The following is a 21,060-nucleotide window of genomic DNA, read 5'->3' on the forward strand; positions in this document are numbered from 1 at the left end:
TTTTGTTTCGGGAAGAGATGATTCCGATGGCGTTGTTACTTGGATATAGTTCATATTGCCTTAGCTATAAGTAAGGAGGAATTTGGTCCATTTTACGATGCTTTGATTGTGTGTAATTTGTTGGCCAAGACCAACCTCCCTTGCATTTTGGTTCATGCTCTAGTTAAGTCATGCATATAACATGCTTGATAAATTGCCCCAATGATTGAGTTGAGTAAAAAACTTACTGTTATGCTTTTTAAATTGCTGGCTACGGACATAAGTTGATTCTACGTTGGGCTATATCTTTTTTATTGTAGAGTATATCACAACTTACTTTCAATCTCCAATTATTTTCTTTGTAGCCTATAACCAAAATGAGTTTGTAATGTCATATCCCTCATGGAAAAGCAAAAGAAAAATGAAGTTGATTGAGAATATTTGCTGGCTGTTTTGGGAAGGAACACCACTCCTTTAGATGATAACATAGATGTGGTATATATATAATAATCATCACCACTTTAGCAATTTCTAATCAGGAAAGTAGTAATATAGTACATTTATTTTGCTCCTTTTATGGTTAAAGTTTAACCTTGGGAATGCCTAGTCAGCTTTGTCCAGTAATTTCCTCTTTTTCCTGCATCAAGGCACACGAGTATAGGTAGCTAGCTAATCATAGGTGGAGATCACACAAGCAAATCTTGTTGTGAATGAGTTCATTAAATTCTAAGAAATAGAATATCCCTCATAACTAAAAGCAATGATTATTTAGTCGTGAGAAATACCACATTCAGATTCTAAATCAATTATTGTATATGACCAATTGTGATGCATGTGAGTAGAGAATGAAATACCATGTAAAGTATGTGTTATGGTAAGAATGAGGAAAAATGTACTTACAAAGATGCCCAAAAATAAGCTTTGCTACCTTACACATCCTACTCCTACTGCAAACAGAGCTGGATGTGGACTAAAAATTTGGCTTTTCCACAGCCAAGCTCAAGCCTAACACGTAGGTGCTATAGTTATGTTTAGTATATATTATAATTTTGTTAATATGATGGCGATATTTGATTAGTATATATCTTATAGATTATATTTTTATGTTTCTTTGAATTCTCTATTATTATTATTATATAAAAAAGCATGCTTAGCAATATATAAAATATATAAATAAAAATATTTTTAATAATTTTTTAATCGCTGAGTCCCACCGCACCCGCACCCACATTTTTTAAAAATTGCCAAGTCCCGCACCCGTACCCGCACCCGCACCCGCACCCGAGTTCCGAAACGCACCCGCGCTTCATAATGTGATTGTTGAATTTCCTTATGAAATTAGCTTGCTTTGTGTTCCTCTGCATGTACTTCTAAGCTCGGGCGAGACTTTATGCACTTCACCAATCAATAAATACTTAATTTTTGTATTATTATTAGTTATGTGGACCAAGCCCACATGTGAAAGGAAGAACCAACAAAAGGGATGATTAAAATGTATGTGGATTGGATGGCAAAAGAGTCACAGCCCTCTCTTCTCTCCTGAAGCGGTCCATTAAGCGCCGCATTAGGGTTTTGTCGGCGATCGATTCTCTTCCAACTCTGACTACGATACTTCTTTTCTCTGTGAGTCCTTTTATTCAACTTCTACAGTTTTTTTTCCTACTAATATTGTTTGTTTGTTTGATTGATGAGATTTAGTTGTTGATTTTGTTGAAAAGTTTGTTAATGTGTTATGGCTTTATTAGAGTTTATAGTTTAGACTATGCTTCAAATCTAACTGAGAAAACTTGAGAGCTTAAATTTATAGGTTTAGTTGTTTAGAAATGCCAATCATTGGTGCACATTCTTCGTAATAATGAGTTCAATTGAAATACATTTAAATGCCAATGATAACATTACAAAAACAACAGTAACAAAGCCTTAGTCCCAAAATTTTCGAAGTCGGATATGGATTCCCAACAAGATTAGTTAGGGGTCTGTATTGGATGCATTCATGATACAGTGACTAGAATTTTTTTACTCTGGCTGTCAACCTACCTACCACAATCCTCCTACTTTTACGTTAGCGGAGTTATGCCAATGAAACACTAATGCCCTGATTTTTCGTTATATGTGTAAAAAATGTGAAAGTTTTAGATGTATGGAAAGATTGAACTTTGGAGCATTGGCTGTGGAATTTTAGTCTTTGATTGGGGGAAAAAAAGAGCATACTACTTGGTTGATGAATTGTATTTTTCATGGGCCGTGTAGACTTGGACATAGTACCATTTCCTTTAAATCAAGTAGATGTATTTATATCCTCTGCTATGTTTGTGATGAAGGCGTGCCCGTGACATACTACTATAGTAGTGTGTTAAGCACGCACTCAATGGGTCTTTAAGCCATGACCTTACCCTCCAACCAATTATTATGGAGAAAGAAGTGCTAGTTAAGCTATAGCTCATTGGCATATTTTGGGTTGAAAAAAAATCAATTTTACATATACAGTTTCATCTGGGAATTTCTTTCCCCCTTTTGCTTTATTGTGAACTATTTGATAATTGTAAAAGATTTATAAAGACCCGTCCTTTGATCATAATTTTGTATCCTTCTAGATGTGGTGAGTATTTTCTAGCGTAACTTCTGTGTCTTGTGCGTGGATATCACTTCTTACTGACGTTAAGTCTTTCAAATATTACTTCAATTCTGAGTGTGTTTTTACTTATTATGTTAGACGGATAATCTTTCCTGAGGTAAATATTCTCATAAATCTCCGACATTAGTCAAAAGTAGGTTCTGGAATAGTTGTCTTCTAAGAAATTTCCTCTTTCTTGTGTTTGAAGGTCTGAATAGCTTCACAGATAGAGCTGCTTTATAAGATACCATTGACTAATTACTTAAGAAAAGCTGCTTTCTAAGATGCTATCAAAAAGATCAGAGGCAGATATGCTTCCTTTTTTTTGTTATTCAGTTTTTCTTGGAAACTTCATACCAAAATGGTCACCTGCCTTTTTCTTGTTACATTGCCAGTGACAGGCAGAATGTGGAATGCTTTTATGCTGTATGAGAAACTGTTTATAAATCCTAATTTTGCTAGCACTGTGACTCATTACCCAGTTAACCACATAACCCAGACTCTGCATTAGTCTAAAGCTCATTTTATTCTACGATATATATATATATATATTATATTTACAATGTATAGTTTCATTAGAGTCTTCCTTAAGTTATTTCTAGTCATGTTAGGTTATTTTCTGTCTATTTGCTTTGGGGTTGACATTTTTCCTTGGCGAGTTCTATTTGCTTTGGGGTTGACATTTTTCCTTGGCGAGTTTAACTTAAGGATACTGTGCTCACATATATTTTTACGCAACACATATAAATGTATGTACTGGTGGATGCGTTCTTATGAACTCCTGTCTTTTTTTTCTCATTTGTTATTTCTATCCCCATGCAAGATATAATGATGTTGTATAAATCTACAACTTATGGTTTTTATCATATTTGTGGCAGGATTGTGGTACAAATCATTTATTCTGATTAGACATGGCTACCAGTCCAGCATCATTTTGGGATATAGGCAAAAGAGCAAAAGGTATCCCCGATTTGAAACATTTACATATGCTATATTCTTGTCTGCATATTGGGCTGTATATTTGGATAACATGGGTTGTAGAATACAGAATTATTGCAGTTTCTTTTTTCTTTTTCTTTTTTTCTTTTTTTGACACCCCTGCAAGTTAACCAGAAGTTTAGCCAAGTCAAATAGTGCAAGCACACTTGAGCAAAGTGACAGTAGGATGTAACAATTTGGGGTAGCACTAAGTAACATTCACAAAGTTGGCAACATATGCTAGATATTCTTTTACCAAGTATATTGTTAGTTGCATGACAACTAGTGCACCAACTAATGATTTTATTTCTCAAGTTCTGATTAGCAATACCTGGCTTGTCACAGCTAAGTAAATCTGCGTGGATTTGATCTCCTGACAAATATGATGTATCTGTCCCTGAAATAATGTGATTAATATAGTTGAGTTTGTCTATGAAGTTTTTGATTCTAGCAGATGCGTTGTGCCCTTGTAAGAGGGAGAGTGATTGATGATTGTTACATAATTGGTAGATTTAGGATGTTTTGACATTGGGTTAGATTTCATTGAGTTTCCTATGGACAAGGTCCTTTAAGTGCATAGAAATTAAAAGAAAAGTGATATATTTAAATCTGCAGTACTTGAGCTAAACTGGTATAATAGTGAGATGTATCTAAAAAGGTCTGAGCCCTAGCTAATTTTGCATTTATGATTTTGAATTGTTAGATGCTATCATCGTTTAACATTTAGTATTCAAACTTTGCTGTAACATGCTTATTTTGGTTGTGTTTAAATCTTCACTTTTATGCAGACCTCTTGACCAGGGATTACAACTTCGATCACAAGTATACTCTGTCATTGTAGGGCTCGTCTGGGCTGGTATTGTGTCTGATCCTACTTTCTGCTCTTAAATTCTTTGTTTTGCGGAACTTTGTTTTTTCTTTAGGGCAGTTTGACTGGTTTACTGGGGAGATTGAAACTCTCTGCTTTAATTTGCTATTATATCTGATTCTTTTAAACAATGATTGTGCTATAGGCTTTTGAGTTTATGTAGGTCTTAGGAATCAGCTAAGATTGATTATTTGTAGTGTGTTTTCTATTTCTATCCCCCACCCTTCTCCACTCTCGATTTTAAAGGTAATAACTCAATTAAAATTAAATGATGAATCTCAGGAATTTTTTTTTAACAAAATGTCAATCCTCAAGTCAAAATTCTTTAACAGACAGTTCAGTTATGACTATCTGTGTTAATCAGTTTCAGAGGTATATGAATCGGAGACAGCCAATGAGTGGACAGTTGGGATAATTAAGTCTAGTATGAATTAGCTTCTGATGTATCTCTAGATATTGAGTTATCTGTAAATTCTTCACTTCATATTCTTCCTCCTCTTTATGGTGAGGTGAATTTTCTTTTTGATAAATAATATAAAAATAATAATAACTTTGATTGATAGGGAAGAGATACCTTATGGCCAACGAGTTCTAGTTCAAAAGCAATCATCATCCTTTGTAAGAGCAAGGTGGAAGGTGAGGTCGTGGGTTCCTAGGAGCATGTGTAATTACTAATAAAAAGAACAAAAAATTTTAGAGGAGATATCTCATGTCAAAGTACTCCCCCAAAGAATTACATTCTAAAGAGAGTCTGTAAAATCTACAATTGAATTCATATAACTAGTTCCAAGAGTGCATAACCACTTGAACAATGATCTCAAAAATAAGGACTTCAGCTCAATAACTGATACCTATACCCCATTAAATGCGCAGTTGTTCCTCTCCCTTCAAATTACCTACATTAAACATTAGGGGTGAAATTCCAAGCAAAAAGCTTCCAAGTTTACCAATTCAACTCCTTCATCCAAATATTAAATCCACTACTCTTTTAGGCATGACCCAATCAACCTGAAACATATAATAAACAAAAGACGACAAAAATGATCAAAAAATTAAAATTAAAATAAACAAAAGATGACAACAACTGATCAATAATTTCACCATTGCATTTGCACATACAACACCACTCCACTAATGTAATGCATCCCTTGTCAAAATCAACATGTGATTGTTGAATTTCCTTATGAAATTAGCTTGCTTTGTGTTCCTCTGCATGTACTTCTAAGCTCGGGCGAGACTTTATGCACTTCACCAATCAATAAATACTTAATTTTTGTATTATTATTAGTTATGTGGACCAAGCCCACATGTGAAAGGAAGAACCAACAAAAGGGATGATTAAAATGTATGTGGATTGGATGGCAAAAGAGTCACAGCCCTCTCTTCTCTCCTGAAGCGGTCCATTAAGCGCCGCATTAGGGTTTTGTCGGCGATCGATTCTCTTCCAACTCTGACTACGATACTTCTTTTCTCTGTGAGTCCTTTTATTCAACTTCTACAGTTTTTTTTCCTACTAATATTGTTTGTTTGTTTGATTGATGAGATTTAGTTGTTGATTTTGTTGAAAAGTTTGTTAATGTGTTATGGCTTTATTAGAGTTTATAGTTTAGACTATGCTTCAAATCTAACTGAGAAAACTTGAGAGCTTAAATTTATAGGTTTAGTTGTTTAGAAATGCCAATCATTGGTGCACATTCTTCGTAATAATGAGTTCAATTGAAATACATTTAAATGCCAATGATAACATTACAAAAACAACAGTAACAAAGCCTTAGTCCCAAAATTTTCGAAGTCGGATATGGATTCCCAACAAGATTAGTTAGGGGTCTGTATTGGATGCATTCATGATACAGTGACTAGAATTTTTTTACTCTGGCTGTCAACCTACCTACCACAATCCTCCTACTTTTACGTTAGCGGAGTTATGCCAATGAAACACTAATGCCCTGATTTTTCGTTATATGTGTAAAAAATGTGAAAGTTTTAGATGTATGGAAAGATTGAACTTTGGAGCATTGGCTGTGGAATTTTAGTCTTTGATTGGGGGAAAAAAAGAGCATACTACTTGGTTGATGAATTGTATTTTTCATGGGCCGTGTAGACTTGGACATAGTACCATTTCCTTTAAATCAAGTAGATGTATTTATATCCTCTGCTATGTTTGTGATGAAGGCGTGCCCGTGACATACTACTATAGTAGTGTGTTAAGCACGCACTCAATGGGTCTTTAAGCCATGACCTTACCCTCCAACCAATTATTATGGAGAAAGAAGTGCTAGTTAAGCTATAGCTCATTGGCATATTTTGGGTTGAAAAAAAATCAATTTTACATATACAGTTTCATCTGGGAATTTCTTTCCCCCTTTTGCTTTATTGTGAACTATTTGATAATTGTAAAAGATTTATAAAGACCCGTCCTTTGATCATAATTTTGTATCCTTCTAGATGTGGTGAGTATTTTCTAGCGTAACTTCTGTGTCTTGTGCGTGGATATCACTTCTTACTGACGTTAAGTCTTTCAAATATTACTTCAATTCTGAGTGTGTTTTTACTTATTATGTTAGACGGATAATCTTTCCTGAGGTAAATATTCTCATAAATCTCCGACATTAGTCAAAAGTAGGTTCTGGAATAGTTGTCTTCTAAGAAATTTCCTCTTTCTTGTGTTTGAAGGTCTGAATAGCTTCACAGATAGAGCTGCTTTATAAGATACCATTGACTAATTACTTAAGAAAAGCTGCTTTCTAAGATGCTATCAAAAAGATCAGAGGCAGATATGCTTCCTTTTTTTTGTTATTCAGTTTTTCTTGGAAACTTCATACCAAAATGGTCACCTGCCTTTTTCTTGTTACATTGCCAGTGACAGGCAGAATGTGGAATGCTTTTATGCTGTATGAGAAACTGTTTATAAATCCTAATTTTGCTAGCACTGTGACTCATTACCCAGTTAACCACATAACCCAGACTCTGCATTAGTCTAAAGCTCATTTTATTCTACGATATATATATATATATATTTACAATGTATAGTTTCATTAGAGTCTTCCTTAAGTTATTTCTAGTCATGTTAGGTTATTTTCTGTCTATTTGCTTTGGGGTTGACATTTTTCCTTGGCGAGTTCTATTTGCTTTGGGGTTGACATTTTTCCTTGGCGAGTTTAACTTAAGGATACTGTGCTCACATATATTTTTACGCAACACATATAAATGTATGTACTGGTGGATGCGTTCTTATGAACTCCTGTCTTTTTTTTCTCATTTGTTATTTCTATCCCCATGCAAGATATAATGATGTTGTATAAATCTACAACTTATGGTTTTTATCATATTTGTGGCAGGATTGTGGTACAAATCATTTATTCTGATTAGACATGGCTACCAGTCCAGCATCATTTTGGGATATAGGCAAAAGAGCAAAAGGTATCCCCGATTTGAAACATTTACATATGCTATATTCTTGTCTGCATATTGGGCTGTATATTTGGATAACATGGGTTGTAGAATACAGAATTATTGCAGTTTCTTTTTTCTTTTTCTTTTTTTCTTTTTTTGACACCCCTGCAAGTTGACGAGAAGTTTAGCCAAGTCAAATAGTGCAAGCACACTTGAGCAAAGTGACAGTAGGATGTAACAATTTGGGGTAGCACTAAGTAACATTCACAAAGTTGGCAACATATGCTAGATATTCTTTTACCAAGTATATTGTTAGTTGCATGACAACTAGTGCACCAACTAATGATTTTATTTCTCAAGTTCTGATTAGCAATACCTGGCTTGTCACAGCTAAGTAAATCTGCGTGGATTTGATCTCCTGACAAATATGATGTATCTGTCCCTGAAATAATGTGATTAATATAGTTGAGTTTGTCTATGAAGTTTTTGATTCTAGCAGATGCGTTGTGCCCTTGTAAGAGGGAGAGTGATTGATGATTGTTACATAATTGGTAGATTTAGGATGTTTTGACATTGGGTTAGATTTCATTGAGTTTCCTATGGACAAGGTCCTTTAAGTGCATAGAAATTAAAAGAAAAGTGATATATTTAAATCTGCAGTACTTGAGCTAAACTGGTATAATAGTGAGATGTATCTAAAAAGGTCTGAGCCCTAGCTAATTTTGCATTTATGATTTTGAATTGTTAGATGCTATCATCGTTTAACATTTAGTATTCAAACTTTGCTGTAACATGCTTATTTTGGTTGTGTTTAAATCTTCACTTTTATGCAGACCTCTTGACCAGGGATTACAACTTCGATCACAAGTATACTCTGTCATTGTAGGGCTTGTCTGGGCTGGTATTGTGTCTGATCCTACTTTCTGCTCTTAAATTCTTTGTTTTGCGGAACTTTGTTTTTTCTTTAGGGCAGTTTGACTGGTTTACTGGGGAGATTGAAACTCTCTGCTTTAATTTGCTATTATATCTGATTCTTTTAAACAATGATTGTGCTATAGGCTTTTGAGTTTATGTAGGTCTTAGGAATCAGCTAAGATTGATTATTTGTAGTGTGTTTTCTATTTCTATCCCCCACCCTTCTCCACTCTCGATTTTAAAGGTAATAACTCAATTAAAATTAAATGATGAATCTCAGGAATTTTTTTTTAACAAAATGTCAATCCTCAAGTCAAAATTCTTTAACAGACAGTTCAGTTATGACTATCTGTGTTAATCAGTTTCAGAGGTATATGAATCGGAGACAGCCAATGAGTGGACAGTTGGGATAATTAAGTCTAGTATGAATTAGCTTCTGATGTATCTCTAGATATTGAGTTATCTGTAAATTCTTCACTTCATATTCTTCCTCCTCTTTATGGTGAGGTGAATTTTCTTTTTGATAAATAATATAAAAATAATAATAACTTTGATTGATAGGGAAGAGATACCTTATGGCCAACGAGTTCTAGTTCAAAAGCAATCATCATCCTTTGTAAGAGCAAGGTGGAAGGTGAGGTCGTGGGTTCCTAGGAGCATGTGTAATTACTAATAAAAAGAACAAAAAATTTTAGAGGAGATATCTCATGTCAAAGTACTCCCCCAAAGAATTACATTCTAAAGAGAGTCTGTAAAATCTACAATTGAATTCATATAACTAGTTCCAAGAGTGCATAACCACTTGAACAATGATCTCAAAAATAAGGACTTCAGCTCAATAACTGATACCTATACCCCATTAAATGCGCAGTTGTTCCTCTCCCTTCAAATTACCTACATTAAACATTAGGGGTGAAATTCCAAGCAAAAAGCTTCCAAGTTTACCAATTCAACTCCTTCATCCAAATATTAAATCCACTACTCTTTTAGGCATGACCCAATCAACCTGAAACATATAATAAACAAAAGACGACAAAAATGATCAAAAAATTAAAATTAAAATAAACAAAAGATGACAACAACTGATCAATAATTTCACCATTGCATTTGCACATACAACACCACTCCACTAATGTAATGCATCCCTTGTCAAAATCAACACCCCCATGCGCACACACACAAAAAAGGCAATTGTTTGTGGAGCCTTATTGCAATCAAATACTCTTCCAAGAAAGACTCACTCCATTGGAATCTCTAAAAGCCATGTAATATGATCAAACATCAAACTTACTATTGCTATTCAACCTCCACCTCATACGATCAATACCTTCACAAATTGGTATATTGGAATACAATGTATCAAACATGGAGTCCATCTATTCTGATTCCCGATCATTAATCTTCTAATTCTACCCCATGTACCTTTCCTGACCATGTTTGTTATTGATCTTCTAATTTTCTATGATTAGCACATTTGTTAACATGATTTAGCAGTGGTGAAATGTTTGGATAAATTGTTTTTCAATTTGGAAGTTCTCACATGACTAGAGGATGCAAGTCAGGATTCTGGTTTCCTTAAAGGGAAGAATTTGTGTATGTCAATGAGCTCTGCCACAAATGGTTGTTCTTCCTCCCATATGAATGGGTGGACGAGGGTTAGGTCATGGTTTCAAAACCCACTGGTGCATTAGTTACTTACAATCCAAAAGGATTTATGTACTCCAGTCAATGTATATGCATTTTTATCTGCTAAGTCTTGATTAGTAAAGCTAATTCATTTCAAGAATGAAGTTCAGATTAGTATTTGTCTTGTTAACGGCCTTCATTGCTAAGAGTATTGGTCTCGTTTGACTGTTTGTCTCATGTTTTCATTTCTTTGCTGTTGTGATTTTTCTTTTTCTCTCTACATGTTCCTTTCTTCTTCTTTTTTCTCCCTCAAACAATGTTGGCCATAATTTGCTGGCACCTCTGTATTCTGCACATGCATTTCTTTCTATAGCAGCTTTGAAATAAGTGGTACGGAAGGAAATGGGCAAAATGTAATTAGAAATATTCCTCCATTTCCTGTATTAGAAATACAGAAAGCCAATGAGCTCTAGCTCAAATGGCACCTCCTTCCTTTGTAAGAACAAGGTGGATGTTTAGATCTTCATCCAAGGCATGCTCTATGTATACAGTAAATCCTTAATGCAGAATTTGTTTTTATGCTAATAAAATGAAGTTTAATCTTCCTTCCTCTTGCTTATGATGTTGTGTAATGTACCCATATGCTTAATTTTTTTATGGCAGGGACTAACAGCTACAGGTTTGAAGAGGGATCAAATATTTGTTGGTGACATAAATACCCTGTACAAGAGTGGGAAGACTACAGTGGATGTGAAAGTTGATACCTATTCTAATGTAAGTGAGGAGATTCTGTCCTTTAAACAAATTTTTGTGGTGTCTTGTAATGTTTATAGTGTAATCCATACCCATGGTACTGTTTTCAAGAAACTGGGCATGCCCCATGATTTGCATTTGTGATCTTGACAGATTTAAAGTATTTCAAATTTACATTTTAACAGGTGTCTACAAAAGTAATCTTGAGTGATATCTTGCCAAGCACCAAAGCTGCCTTTAGCTTCAAGATACCAGATCATAAGTCTGGAAAGGTCAGTAAGATGCAATTAACGGAAATGAAATTGGAAAAAATTTTGAACAAAAAATATAAAAGAAAAAAAGGATGATAATCTCATTGTAGAATAATGATTTCTTTTTTTTTTTTTTTAGTGGTAATCTTTGGGATATTGTTTGTTCTCTATTTTTTCCATCAAATGTTTGTTTCCATTGAGTTCTTTCCAGCTTGAGCTCTCAACAATTTTTAATCTTTTTAGAAGTCATCATGCCCAACCAAGATTCTTAATTTGGGAAGAGTGCCAAAATCTGTATGTGCCTATGTGCTGTTGTCTAAGTGAATTCCCCATTACCAGAATTCTTATGGGCATTTGTTTGGGGTTGGCATGGTATGGATGGTAATAAAGAAATAAGGAACATATAAAGGAATAAGGGAATTGGTTGCCACAAATTCATGAATTAGGGAAGACCAACTTGCTGGTTCTCTGAGATTATAAAGAATAAAAAATAAGGTTATGATATATATTGGGTCAGGCAGGCTTATTTTACATTTTATCTACAGTGCTTAATTTGAAGCTAGAATGTTGTAAGGTGGTTGACTGTAGTTAAGATAATTATAAACAGTATCCTCTTTTTGCAGAAACTTTGTAATCTATAATGGTTTCTTCCTGCTTTTGCTGTTGTTCCTTGCAAACAAGGCAAGAATATGGCCAATGAGCTCTACCTCAAATGACACCTTCTTTCCTTGTAAGGGCAAGGTGAGGATGAGGTCTTGGGTTCAAGACCCACTGGGTGCAAAAAAGGCAAGAAAGTGAATAAATGTGAGAAGATTTTGGATTGCTAAAATCAATGAGTTGAAACATTATTGGCAATTCTGGATGACAATTTGCTAGGGCAGTGGTGATTTGTGGGAACTCTGATATAGGATCATTAGATCTTTGGGTTCTAATCTAGGCATTATGATGTCTAAGTATCATTAGATAACTAGTTTGAGATGCTAGCAGGCAGTCTAAGATGAGAAGCCCTACCCCAGACTCTCCATATTCATCATAATTTGTGATTAGAAGGGGGGGTAGTACAAAGTATAAAATATGATGCGGTGGGGTGGGAGCCTGTTGGGAGAGAAACTTCTGAATTAGTTCAGCTAGTGTTTGAAATGTGCATCTACATTGAAGTTACATATGCAAATAGTCAATTATGAGATTAGGTAAATGGTTGAACAGAGGGTTTCCTTTTTTTTGATAGATAATAAGAATATTATTATAACAAACTGAAAACAAAAGTAAGCCAATATAAGGTGTTCATGATGGTGAACACAAGGAAAAGCAACAAAGAGCAAGAACAAACTTAAAGTGCAATGCTAAGAGAAGAAATAAACTCGAAGTTAGTGGAGCAATCCGAGAAGCCCCAACACCTAGACCAATCAAATAAAGTCTTCTGGCATAGAGCTTGTAATTGAACCAAGGATTTCTCAGTATCCTTAAAAGAGCACCGATTTTTTTCCGTCCAAACAATCCACATCAAATAGCCAGAAACCATATTCCATATGTCTGAATTAAATTTTCCCAACCCAAAACTCCAACAATACACCAAGCTTTCCACAGAGCCTGGCATGACCCATTGTGTCCCAAAGATCTGAAGCATATAAACCCACAAAAAGTGAGCTACCGGACAATGGAGGAGAAGATGATCCATAGTTTCCTCATTCCGATGGCACATACAACACCTATTCACCAAAATGCGCCCCCTAAGCATAAGATTATCCAATGTAAGGATCTGCCCATGAACCACTGTCCACACAAAAAATGCTACCCTCCTAGGGATCTTAGCTTTCCAAACACCCTTCCACGGAAAATTGGAGGCAGTTGCACCCCTAATGATATTGTAATACGATCGGGTATCGAATTTTCCGTTCCCTTTGAGACACCAGTGAGAAGTGTCACTACCACCACCCCTAGGGATCCCTATGAAATCTCAAATTCCAAATTCTATCGTTACCACTCTCCTGGTAGCATAATAGATCAGAAATGCAAGCTTCCTTGTCATTAGAACACACATACAACTGAGGATAGAGCCTTTTAAGTGAGTTATCTCCAACCCACTTATCATGCCAAAAAAGAATACAAGTGCCATCACCCACCACTAAGGCCACATGGTTGGAGAACCTCTCCCAACCATCATGAATACCCCGCCACGGACCACATCCATGGGCCCTTCTACATATTTTAGTAGTCCACCCCCCTTGACCCTTTCCATATTTAGATGCAATAACCCTCCTCTAAAGATGAGTGCCTTCTTGCCCAAACCTCCATAACCATTTCCCTAACAAGGCTTTATTAAAATGCACTGACTTCTTGATCCCCAAACCACCCAAATCTATCGGTAAACACACCTTCTCCTAAGCCACCAAAGGATATTTGAAACACTCTTCTGAAGAGCCCTATAAAAAATTCCTCTGGATACGCTCCAATCTATCAGCCACAGGCCCACAGCTATAGGAATGACAAATAATGATAGACAGTAAGTAGGAAGGCTCGAAAGAGTACTTCACCAAGGTAAGTCTACCCCCCCTTTGATAAATAAAGACGCTTCCAACTTGAAAGTTTCTTCTCCATCCTCTCCAAAATAGGATTCCACACAGATGCTGTTTTGTATGGGGTGCCCAAGGGCATACCCAAGTATTTCATAGGCAGACTACCCACCCTACAACGAAGAATGGTAGCCAAAGCATCTATATTTCCAACCTCCCCAACTGGAACAATCTCACTCTTCCTCGCATTAACTTTCAAACTAGTAAATGCTTGGAAGCAAGTCAAAGCCAGCCTAATGGACAACAATTGATCTCTAGACGCATCACAAAACAATATGGTATCATCTGCAAACAGTAAGTGTGAAATGCGTACCCCTATAGAGTTAGTTGGCCCCACATGAAAACCACGAAGCAGGCCACAATTCTCAGTTTTCTTCAACATCCTACTTAGTACTTCGATAATAAGAAGGAAGAGAAGAGGGTTTCCTTATTTGTCACTGTATTACTAGCATGTGTATGTGGATGTAAGGACTGGACACAAGAGTGTATAGGTTTTTTTTTTTTTTTTTTTAAACTTACCTAACCAACCACTTTCCAATATACCATGATATGTCAATAAGGGATTGTTTTACATTGAAAAGTTGTTTTCAGTGAGCTCTAGTTCAAATGGGACCTCCTTCCCTTGTAAGAGGCAGGTGGGTGCATATGTAACTTCCCAATCAAAAAAAGATTTGAAATGCTGGAGGAGTTTATGGAAAAATCAATCAAAAAAGATTTAAAGGTACAAATGACATTGTGAGAAGAGTAATGAATGTCCAATGCTTTTATTGTTCTGGAAGCTCTTAATTTGGGATAATCTTAAGTTTTGATTCTTAATGGTAAAATGTCACATTTTGGCATCCTGACAATATCTTACATTTTCTCTACTTTGCACCTCAGCTGGATGTGCAGTACATTCATCCTTATGCAGCAATTGATTCCAGTATTGGCCTGAACCCAACTCCTCTTTTGGAGCTTTCAGTTGCAATTGGGAGCAAGGATCTCAGTTTGGGTGCTGAAGTTGGATTTGATACCGCTTCTGCTAACTTCACCAAGTACAATGCTGGGATTGGCATGAACAAGCCAGATTACTCTGCACCAGTTTTACTGTAAGTTTAGATCAAACCTTACTTTCCTTGTTTTAAAGTATGTTTATTCTTAGGGTTAATTGCATCTATCCATGCTAAATTATAAGTTCATTTGCAATTTTCACTCTAAATTACATAATTTTGCAATCAACACCATAATTCGAGGTTTATTTAGAATGTCTACCCCACCATCCAAATTTAGTGGTAAAATTACAAATTAGGGGGCTGGCTGGGTGGTGAGATCCACTAATGTCAAAGTTTACATATTGGTTTTCATTAATTTGCATGTCCACCCAATTAGCCTACTTGTATGTTAATTTTAACATTGATTTTGGATAGTCTGGTGGACACTGGACATTGCAAGTTATTCTCGAATTAGCGTGTCGATTGCAGACGTTTATAATTTAGGGTGGACATAACAAATGACCCCATGGCTAGGTGGATAGTCAAAATGTGTGTGCGCGTGCACTAATTTGTTTCAACAAGGACCTTTTCTGGATTCATGCTTGCATTTTAGGTAACCTACACAAGGCCAGAAAAGGAAATGAGTGTATGTGTATGTGCGGGTGCATGTGCGCACGCATGTGCATTTTTTTGTTTCAACAAGGACTAATTTGGCAGATAAAATTCAAAAGTATTTATCAGCTTAGATTAAAGCTTTTTACTGCGCCTTTTCTAGAAGCTTATTAAATGTTCTAAAATGATGCAGAGTAAATTTTGATAAATGGAATTTCAATAAATCTTAGAAGGTCCTTTTGAGTTTTGTCTGTTTCCTGCTGACATACTAGTTTCTTTTCTTCCCTAACAACAGTTTCTGGATGGATATATTTTAATTACAAATGAAAGGTTAGTCTTGTTTGTAACCTGGAATATGTGATTGTTTATGCAGGACAGACAAAGGACAGGTATTGAGGCATCTTATGTTCATCTTGTGAATCCTGTCAATGGGACAACAGTTGGTGCTGAAATGTCTCACAGATTAAACACCAACGAAAACAGTTTTGCAATTGGAAGCTCTTATGCACTTGATCAGTTAACTGTGGTAAAAACAAGATTCTCTGACAATGGGAAAGTTGCAATGCTATGCCAGCATGAATGGAGGCCTAAGTCACTGCTTACTTTATCAGCTGAGTATGATTCAAAGGCCAGTAATGCATCCCCCAAGTTAGGTCTTGCCCTTAGTCTCAAGCCTTGAGTACTGGATTGATCATGTTCGGCAATTTGAAATTAATACCTTTCAATGTGGCGTATTTCCTTCTTAAGTTCCAAGAGGGTATGTTTTACCCTAATTTTATTTAAATACCAAAGATTATTTGCTGTAAGGATGAAATGTGCTTTGAAGCAGTGCTAGGGAAAGTCGGTAGCCCGATTACCTGCAGGGGACTTTGGCCATGGTCCGAAGAGATCTAAATTGGATACTCAACCGATTCTAGGGTTCTCGGACGAAGACAAGATTGGAACTATCCAACCCCATAATGACGCTTTAGTAATCACCCTCAGAATTGGAGGGTATGATGTGAAGAAGGTAATGGTAGACCAGGGTAGTGCGGTAGAGATAATGTATCCTGATCTCTACAAGGGGCTGAACTTAAAACCTGGACTTAACACCATACAATTCTCCCCTAGTGAGTTTTGAAGGAAGAGTTGTTACCCCGAAGGGCTATATCGTATTACCTCGGGGGCTGGCATTGGGTCGTATTCCTTGGAAGATTTAGATAGTCATGTAATATCACGCCCCTGAAATGTAAACAACCTTAAAAGGTACTATTATTAATCGAATCTTTTCTTTAATCAATATGCCAATTTATTATATAAAGTTTTTGAATAAGTGTTTAAACTTAAATCCAATCATGCCTGAAGTTCTCGGACCAGATGATTTGGGTTAATTAACACTCGTCTACAATTCTCCTGTGTTTAAACTTAAATCCAATTATGTCTGAAGTCCTCGGACCAGATGATTTGGGTTAGTTAACACTCGTCTACAATTCACTTAAGTGTTTAAACTTAAATCCAATCATGCCTGAAGTCCTCGGACCAGATGATTTGGGTTAGTTAACACTCATCTACAATTCACCTAAGTGTTTAAATTTAAATCCAATCATGCCTGAAGTTCTCGGACCAGATGATTTGGGTTAGTTAACACTCGTTTACAATTCACCTGTGTTTAAACTTAAATCCAATTATGTCTGAAGTCCTCGGACCAGATGATTTGGGTTAGTTAACACTCGTCTACAATTCACTTAAGTGTTTAAACTTAAATCCAATCATGCCTGAAGTCCTCGGGCCAGATGATTTGGGTTAGTTAACACTCATCTACAATTCACCTAAGTGTTTAAATTTAAATCCAATCATGCCTGAAGTTCTCGGATCAGATGATTTGGGTTAGTTAACACTCGTTTACAATTCACCTGTGTTTAAACTTAAATCCAATTATGTCTGAAGTCCTCGGACCAGATGATTTGGGTTAGTTAACACTCGTCTACAATTCACTTAAGTGTTTAAACTTAAATCCAATCATGCCTGAAGTCCTCGGACCAGATGATTTGGGTTAGTTAGCACTCGTTTACAATTCACTTGTGTTTAAACTTAAATCCAATCATGCATAAAGTTCTCGAACTAGATGATTTGGGTTAGTTAATACTCGTCTACATTTCACCTAAGTGTTTAAACTTAAATCCAATCATGCTTGGAGTCCTCGGACCAGATGATTTGGGTTAGTTAACACTCATCTACAATTCTCCTGTGTTTAAACTTAAATCCAATCATGCCTGAAGTCCTTGGACCAAATGATTTGGGTTAGTTAACACTCGTCTACAATTCACCTAAGTGTTTAAACTTAAATTCAATAATGCCTGAAGTCCTCGGACCAAATGATTTGGGTTACTTAACACTTGTTTACAATTCACCTGTGTTTAAACTCAAATTAAATCATGCCTGAAGTCCTCAGACCAGATGATTTGGGTTAGTTAACACTCGTCTACATTTCACCTAAGTGTTTAAACTTAAATCCAAGCATGCCTGAAGTCCTCGGATCAGATGATTTGGGTTATTAACACTCGTCTACAATTCTCCAGTGTTTAAACTTAAATCCAATCATGCTTGAAATCCTCGGACCAGATGATTTGGGTTGGTTAACATTTCCTTACAATTCTCCCAAGTATTCAAACTTATACCCAATTATGCCTGAAGTTCTCGGACCAGATGATATGAGTTAGTCAACACCTCCATAAAATTATTGCTAATGCTTAAACTTAAAGTGAATCGTGCCTGAAATTCTTGGATGTATTTAAATAAACTCTAACTTATAATAACATCTAAGCCTTCATCTGAGGGGCTAAACGATTAGCAGCTTGACTGGATTGAGCAGCAATAGGTTTTTTTTTTTTTTTTTTAAACTTACCTAACCAACCACTTTCCAATATACCATGATATGTCAATAAGGGATTGTTTTACATTGAAAAGTTGTTTTCAGTGAGCTCTAGTTCAAATGGGACCTCCTTCCCTTGTAAGAGGCAGGTGGGTGCATATGTAACTTCCCAATCAAAAAAAGATTTGAAATGCTGGAGGAGTTTATGGAAAAATCAATCAAAAAAGATTTAAAGGTACAAATGACATTGTGAGAAGAGTAATGAATGTCCAATGCTTTTATTGTTCTGGAAGCTCTTAATTTGGGATAATCTTAAGTTTTGATTCTTAATGGTAAAATGTCACATTTTGGCATCCTGACAATATCTTACATTTTCTCTACTTTGCACCTCAGCTGGATGTGCAGTACATTCATCCTTATGCAGCAATTGATTCCAGTATTGGCCTGAACCCAACTCCTCTTTTGGAGCTTTCAGTTGCAATTGGGAGCAAGGATCTCAGTTTGGGTGCTGAAGTTGGATTTGATACCGCTTCTGCTAACTTCACCAAGTACAATGCTGGGATTGGCATGAACAAGCCAGATTACTCTGCACCAGTTTTACTGTAAGTTTAGATCAAACCTTACTTTCCTTGTTTTAAAGTATGTTTATTCTTAGGGTTAATTGCATCTATCCATGCTAAATTATAAGTTCATTTGCAATTTTCACTCTAAATTACATAATTTTGCAATCAACACCATAATTCGAGGTTTATTTAGAATGTCTACCCCACCATCCAAATTTAGTGGTAAAATTACAAATTAGGGGGCTGGCTGGGTGGTGAGATCCACTAATGTCAAAGTTTACATATTGGTTTTCATTAATTTGCATGTCCACCCAATTAGCCTACTTGTATGTTAATTTTAACATTGATTTTGGATAGTCTGGTGGACACTGGACATTGCAAGTTATTCTCGAATTAGCGTGTCGATTGCAGACGTTTATAATTTAGGGTGGACATAACAAATGACCCCATGGCTAGGTGGATAGTCAAAATGTGTGTGCGCGTGCACTAATTTGTTTCAACAAGGACCTTTTCTGGATTCATGCTTGCATTTTAGGTAACCTACACAAGGCCAGAAAAGGAAATGAGTGTATGTGTATGTGCGGGTGCATGTGCGCACGCATGTGCATTTTTTTGTTTCAACAAGGACTAATTTGGCAGATAAAATTCAAAAGTATTTATCAGCTTAGATTAAAGCTTTTTACTGCGCCTTTTCTAGAAGCTTATTAAATGTTCTAAAATGATGCAGAGTAAATTTTGATAAATGGAATTTCAATAAATCTTAGAAGGTCCTTTTGAGTTTTGTCTGTTTCCTGCTGACATACTAGTTTCTTTTCTTCCCTAACAACAGTTTCTGGATGGATATATTTTAATTACAAATGAAAGGTTAGTCTTGTTTGTAACCTGGAATATGTGATTGTTTATGCAGGACAGACAAAGGACAGGTATTGAGGCATCTTATGTTCATCTTGTGAATCCTGTCAATGGGACAACAGTTGGTGCTGAAATGTCTCACAGATTAAACACCAACGAAAACAGTTTTGCAATTGGAAGCTCTTATGCACTTGATCAGTTAACTGTGGTAAAAACAAGATTCTCTGACAATGGGAAAGTTGCAATGCTATGCCAGCATGAATGGAGGCCTAAGTCACTGCTTACTTTATCAGCTGAGTATGATTCAAAGGCCAGTAATGCATCCCCCAAGTTGGGTCTTGCCCTTAGTCTCAAGCCTTGAGTACTGGATTGATCATGTTCGGCAATTTGAAATTAATACCTTTCAATGTGGCGTATTTCCTTCTTAAGTTCCAAGAGGGTATGTTTTACCCTAATTTTATTTAAATACCAAAGATTATTTGCTGTAAGGATGAAATGTGCTTTGAAGCAGTGCTAGGGAAAGTCGGTAGCCCGATTACCTGCAGGGGACTTTGGCCATGGTCCGAAGAGATCTAAATTGGATACTCAACCGATTCTAGGGTTCTCGGACGAAGACAAGATTGGAACTATCCAACCCCATAATGACGCTTTAGTAATCACCCTCAGAATTGGAGGGTATGATGTGAAGAAGGTAATGGTAGACCAGGGTAGTGCGGTAGAGATAATGTATCCTGATCTCTACAAGGGGCTGAACTTAAAACCTGGACTTAAAACCATACAATTCTCCCCTAGTGAGTTTTGAAGGAAGAGTTGTTACCCCGAAGGGCTATATCGTATTACCTCGGGGGCTGGCATTGGGTCGTATTCCTTGGAAGATTTAGATAGTCATGTAATATCACGCCCCTGAAATGTAAACAACCTTAAAAGGTACTATTATTAATCGAATCTTTTCTTTAATCAATATGCCAATTTATTATATAAAGTTTTTGAATAAGTGTTTAAACTTAAATCCAATCATGCCTGAAGTTTTCGGACCAGATGATTTGGGTTAATTAACACTCGTCTACAATTCTCCTGTGTTTAAACTTAAATCCAATTATGTCTGAAGTCCTCGGACCAGATGATTTGGGTTAGTTAACACTTGTCTACAATTCACTTAAGTGTTTAAACTTAAATCCAATCATGCCTGAAGTCCTCGGACCAGATGATTTGGGTTAGTTAACACTCGTTTACAATTCACTTGTGTTTAAACTTAAATCCA

General features: G+C 36.0%; 2 pseudogenes; both read left to right on the forward strand.

Moving 5' to 3' along the window:
- The first annotated feature begins 1,325 nt into the window (after nucleotides 1-1,325).
- Nucleotides 1,326-16,812, forward strand: LOC112027293 (mitochondrial outer membrane protein porin 4-like; annotated as a pseudogene).
- A 1,619-nt stretch (nucleotides 16,813-18,431) lies between these two features.
- On the forward strand, nucleotides 18,432-20,760 carry LOC136063630 (mitochondrial outer membrane protein porin 4-like; annotated as a pseudogene).
- Nucleotides 20,761-21,060: the final 300 nt, after the last annotated feature.

This window comes from Quercus suber, unplaced genomic scaffold (assembly GCF_002906115.3).
Source record: "Quercus suber isolate HL8 unplaced genomic scaffold, Cork oak 2.0 scaffold_548, whole genome shotgun sequence".
NCBI lineage: Eukaryota > Viridiplantae > Streptophyta > Magnoliopsida > Fagales > Fagaceae > Quercus > Quercus suber.